Source organism: Neltuma alba, unplaced genomic scaffold (genome assembly GCF_004799145.2).
Source record: "Neltuma alba isolate B1F8T4 unplaced genomic scaffold, ASM479914v2 tig00011509_pilon, whole genome shotgun sequence".
Classification (NCBI taxonomy): domain Eukaryota; kingdom Viridiplantae; phylum Streptophyta; class Magnoliopsida; order Fabales; family Fabaceae; genus Neltuma; species Neltuma alba.
Genome location: NW_021636177.1, coordinates 391151 through 396772, shown reverse-complemented (window position 1 = coordinate 396772; position 5622 = coordinate 391151). Strand labels below are relative to the sequence as shown.

At 32.2% G+C, this 5622-nt stretch overlaps 1 long non-coding RNA gene across 2 annotated transcripts; it reads left to right on the top strand.

The window, feature by feature from the left end:
* Window positions 1–3369: 3369 nt before the first annotated feature.
* Window positions 3370–5350, top strand: LOC114714491 (uncharacterized). Of its 2 annotated transcripts, XR_003737456.1 has the most exons (5): window positions 3370–3590; window positions 3774–3901; window positions 4542–4947; window positions 5088–5149; window positions 5272–5350. It is a non-coding gene; the product is annotated as an uncharacterized LOC114714491 (long non-coding RNA). The 2 variants fall into 2 exon arrangements; XR_003737455.1 differs by having other exon boundaries at window positions 3372–3590; window positions 3774–4947.
* Window positions 5351–5622: the final 272 nt, after the last annotated feature.

Genomic DNA, 5622 nt, shown 5'->3' with positions numbered 1-5622 from the left:
ATAAAAACTTATAATTTAAAACTTAAAAGATCACAATTAAAATGCCAGTAAACATGAGAGATCAACTTATTTTTTTAATGCCAGAGAAACTTTCTCAAGATGTCTAGTCTTATTCCGGAATACAACTCTGAAAATGAGATTTGCCCTAATAAGTCCTAAAACATCGATCATTTCCGGAGTCATTTTAAAAAGTTTTTGTACGGTTTGATTTTTAAAGACAGAGATGTGGCGCCAGTTTTGTGTAATATGTCAACGGTTTAAATTTTACTCTTTATTATATATACAGAAATTTATTTTAAAAATATTACTAGTATCAAATAAGTTATTTATTTCATTCATTTTTAAATATTAACCTAAACTACCTGTTGCTTGGCTTCTTTTTTTTTTTTAAAGGTTTAATATAATCTTTGATTTCTTAAATTTGTTATCATTTTGGTCTTAGTCATTCAAGTTTCAAACCATAAATTTTGGTACTTTAAAGGATGAAATAGTTCAAATTTTATTAAATTATAGGGACTAATATTTTTAATAAATGAAACTTAAAGGATAAAAACTTATAATTTAAAACTTAAAAGATCACAATTAAAATGCCAGGAAACATGAGAGATCAACTTATTTTTTTAATGCCAGAGAAACTTTCTCAAGATGTCTAGTCTTATTCCAGACTACAACTCTGAAAATGAGATTTGCCCTAATAAGTCCTAAAACATCAATAATTTCCGGGGTCATTCTAAAAAGTTTTTGTACGGTTTGATTTTTTAAAGACATAGATGTCGCGCCAGTTTTGTGTAATATGTCAACAGTTTAAATTTTACTCTTTATATATACAGAAATTTATTTTAAAAATATTACTAGTATCAAATAAATTATTTATTTCGCTCATTTTTAAATCAAAATTTAAAATTAAGGACATTATAATTTAAATTAAATCTAACCATCTATTACCCTTTTTCTAGGAAGAAGAGGAGGAGAAGGTACTTATGTCATTATCCGATACACGTCACATGTTGGTCCTAAACTAAAATTATTTTTCAAACAAAGTTTTTGGTTTTTTGTTTTCCAAAACTTGTTCTAAAAAATAATTTTATAAAATTGTTTTGAAAACAAGAGGGAAAAAAAAAACAGAAACAAACCTAAAAGTGAGGAAAAGTTATTTTAATTTTGAAATGGTTGTTGTACAAAATATTAGTTGCCCCCAAAATTATAACAAACATCAATTCTTCCATCCATTTTTTCTAGTTTTAACTAACTTGTGAAACTTCCTCATAATATTCCAATATGGACTTAGTGATACAAATTGGATAAGTTGAAGCTATTCACATAGCAACTCGTGAACAAATTAAACAACTTTACATATTTCTAAAGTTGATTGCAACTTTCAAGATGTTTTTTTGGTTTTCATTAGAAGAAGTTATAAATAAAAGATGGGTCATTTGATAGTCGTCTCTTGAGTTAGTTAAGATTATTTAAGATTAGTTGTTATGATGCTCCCAGATAATTTAATTGTGTATAGAGAAGGGAGGGAAGGAAAAAACTTTTACTAGGATAGCTTATGATGTACTACCTCCAGTCCTAATTATAAGACATTATTTATAGACTACAAATGAGATCTTCTAATTAGGACCGGAAGTAGTAATACATAATTTTTATATATTTAATCTTTCCACATCATGTTGTAATAAAGAGATGGTCAATCATATGGAGCAAACTAAATTGTTAGCAATCTTAAAATGGATCCCAGAAGTTTTTAAAAACATTTTTCATTGAATTTAAAGAATCGTAACTTCTTTTTTTCAAGGATCATCCCTTCCATAGTTCGGTCTTGTTATAAGTACCAAATAAATAATTTTACATAAATTAATGAAATTAGTTAAAATTATTTTTTAAAATAACAAAACCACCCTCTATAAAATTTATTAGTTAGAGAAGTTTGATTAATAAATTGGAATGCTTTATGATTATTAGCAATTTTTAAAAAAAATTAAAAGTATAAGTTTTTCTATTCCACTTGATATATTTAAAAATATTGGTCTGAAACATTTCAAAATTAACTTAGTCTGTGTTTTTCTGAATAATTAATTGGAATGCTTTATGATTGTTGGCAAATTTTAAAAAAAATTAAGAATACAAGTTTTTCTATTCCACTTGATATATTTAAAAATCTTGGTCTGAAATATTTCAACATCAACTTACTTTATTTATTTTTTTTGACCTGACAACATCAACTTGCTCGCTCTGTGTTTTTTCAAACCCTAGCCCATGCGCTGTGGGTGTATTTTTTCCTTCTTCTTAACCCTAGCTTCTCTCTCTTACTTTTGTTTTTGTTTGCCTGACTCTCTCTTACTGTTTTCTCCTTAGCACATTTATTTTTTAATTGGAAACCCTAACAGGTATTAAATATGAGTATTTCTTTTAGTGAAAATTTGAAAATTAATTCACCAAGGGACTAAGTCTTTTATTAAACCTAAACTACCTATTGCTTAGCTTCTTTTTTTTTTAAGGGTTAATATAATTTTTAGTCCCTTAAATTTGCTCTCATTTTGCTTTTGGTGGTTCAAATTTCAAACCATAAATTTTGGTATTTCAAGGGATAAAATGGTCCAAGTTTTTATTAAATTATAGAGACTAATGTTTTTAATAAAATGAAATTTGAAGGATAAAAACCTATAATTTGAAATTTAAAAGATTAAAATAAAAATAAAAATAAGCATGAGAGATCAACTTATTTTTTTAATGCTAGAGAAACTTTCTCAAGTTGTATAGTCTTATTCTAGAAAATAAGTCTGAAAATGAGATTTGTCCTAATAAGTCCTAAAACATCAATCATTTCCGGAGTCATTTTAAAAAGTTTTTGTACGGTTTGATTCTTGAAAACATAGATGTGGCGCCAGTTTTGTGTAATATATCAACGGTTTAAATTTTACTCTTTATATATACGAAAATTTATTTTAAAAATATTACTAGTATCAAATAAATTATTTATTTCACTCATTTTCAAATCAAAATTTAAAATTGAAGGCATTATAATTAAATTAATACAACAATCTATTACTCTTTTTCTAAGGGGTGTTTGGATAGAAACCAAACTATGGTTTCAGAAGTGCTTTTACGGATTACGAAGTAAATATGTGGAGGAGATTACTCGTTTTGCGGAAAAGTGCTTCTGAAACCATGGTTTGGGGTTTCCCAAACACCCCTAAGAAGAAGAAGGTACTCAAGTCGATATCGGATACCCGTCGGTCCTAAACTAAAATGGATCTATCAGGCCTAAGCGGCCCAACTTCGGCCCTTCATATATTTTTAGAAAGGTTCTGGAACGTTTGGGGATTGTTGGCAACCCTCATGGTAAAAGTTAAATCGTTTTTGTGACAGATGAACCGTTCATTAGGCGAGGCGGCGTCACCGGCCCCCCCCCTTTTGAATTTTAATCTTCTTCCATGAAGAAGAGTGTTTCTTTCCCTGTGCGTTCTGGTTTCTCAGAGAACCAGAAATCTGTTTTGCTCGGCGAATTAACCAGCTGCTGCATCTTCAATTCTGCATCGCTCCGTACTCACAATATGTTTCGTTTGTTCTGCTCCGTGATATAAGAAGTAAGAATCAAACCCAGTAATTGTCATTCACTTTACGTGTTCATATTCTAGATTCACTGATGTCATGCTTTTCAATAATGAAAAGCAAAATTGGATTCGTCGCCATTTTTTATTGACAGTTGAATTTGAATTTTCACTCCATATTTCATGTTGTTAGTAACTCATTTTTTCCTGGTTTGGCAGCTCACACGAGTGGTCAAATCAAGTTCACCAAACCTTCCTTTGGCGAATTGTGTTTTTTTCCAAGTCCAAGGTGGATGGAAGCAACCTCGAGGCATCCCTCACAGGAAGGTGCTTTGACTTTGTCTTCGGTTGTTTGTTAAATCTTTCCAGTGAGAATTTTCTCATGCTAGTTTCCATCAGCTTGGAAAATTAACTTGATTATGTTTCCCACGAAAAAGGAAATTTAAGAATTAAAAAAAAAAAAAACCTTAGAATTCAAATCAATGTTGTGCATGCGCTAATCTTTACCGGTCCACCTAACGACCCGTTCATTTCTTACCTCTTTGACTGGATAGACACCATCAGTTTCTTCATCGGTATAACAGCCAGCCGCCCTCCTTAGCCATCACTTCCTAGTTAAAATATTATTCCACTCTCCATTTTGGCCACCTTCTAGTCTTATTATTTGGATCGTAATTGTGTTTTACCCTATTCTAGGATTTTCCTCTGTTTACCAATGTTGAATTCTCAATCTTAAAAAACTGACTATAGCAAGGATTGTCCATGTTTATCTGGTTGGTTTGATATGGGACCAGTGACGTCAATATTTTCTTGCATTAATAACTGATAACACTGTTTCCTTGCATCTTTACCTGCTTGACTTGATATGAGTCATAACTGATTTACACTGTTTCCTTGTATTAATATTTCCAATGGAAAAGACGTTGGAAGATGAACCCACTATAATACCAATGACTGTTTCATTATAAGATATCGTATTGCATTTAGGAATTCCTCACCTGAAGCCATGATGGCTCTCTCTGAGATCTTCTCTCAACTTTGCACCAAGGCCGTAGTCCTGTTGGCTCTGCTTCTAATACAAGTTATGGTCCTCGTAAAGAAGCTCAGGTCAGACACACGTCCAGTTAATACCACCCAATATCTCAAACTTATCGAACAGAAGAACCCCACAATTTGTTTCACCAAGAGGTTGAGGCAAGAAGGTGCTGAGTGCAGGGTGTGCTTATCTGAATTCCAGGAAGGGGAAAAGGTGAGGAACTTGAAATGTAAACACACATTTCACAGAGATTGCTTGGACAAGTGGTTGCAGCAATATTGGGCTACCTGCCCTCTTTGCAGGAACCAAGTTCTGCCAGAAGATGTTGTGGCCAAGTATCGTGAACTTCAGAATCAGGTAGAATCTGATGGGAATGATGGGCAGATTATGTTCTTATTATCCGCGTTGCATGGAGGAAGTTCTTTGCACAGATTTCTTTAGAACTTGTCCTCAAGATAAGAACGAAATTAAAATCTAGCTTCTTGTATCTTGTACAGAGGGACTACGTCTTCTCCTTTTGGGATCTCGCTGAATAATTTGGATGTACCTTCTGCTAGATGTATGTCTGTTCACATGTTTCTTGTTTAAGATTATTATAAAAGAATTATTTCAAATTTCATTGTTCTGCTGCATGTTCCCATGATAAAGTTCTTATTTGAGCTTATGGTTGGAATTTTGTAGTGAAGGAGACGAGTCATGGGAGATATTTTGAGAAAAAAGGTAGAGGTTTTAATTAATTCTGGTGTCCCACATCTGAAGTGAAAAATCTCAGGCAGATATTTTTTGTGAGAAACTCGTCTGCACGACCATCCCTTTTGAGGATTAATTTCCGGTGAAAGGACTGTCTAATCCGTATGGATTTTCATCATGAAGGAAGCTCAACTTGATTCCTGGGCAGAGATGACAGCTTAGCTTCAAGTGCAAGGCAATAGGAGTATATAGTAATTTCAAGGGGACACTCCTTAATGCATTGGTGAGATGTTAGGTAAGGTTAGGAGGCTTCATGCTCAAAGCACTTTTTTTTGGGAGGGT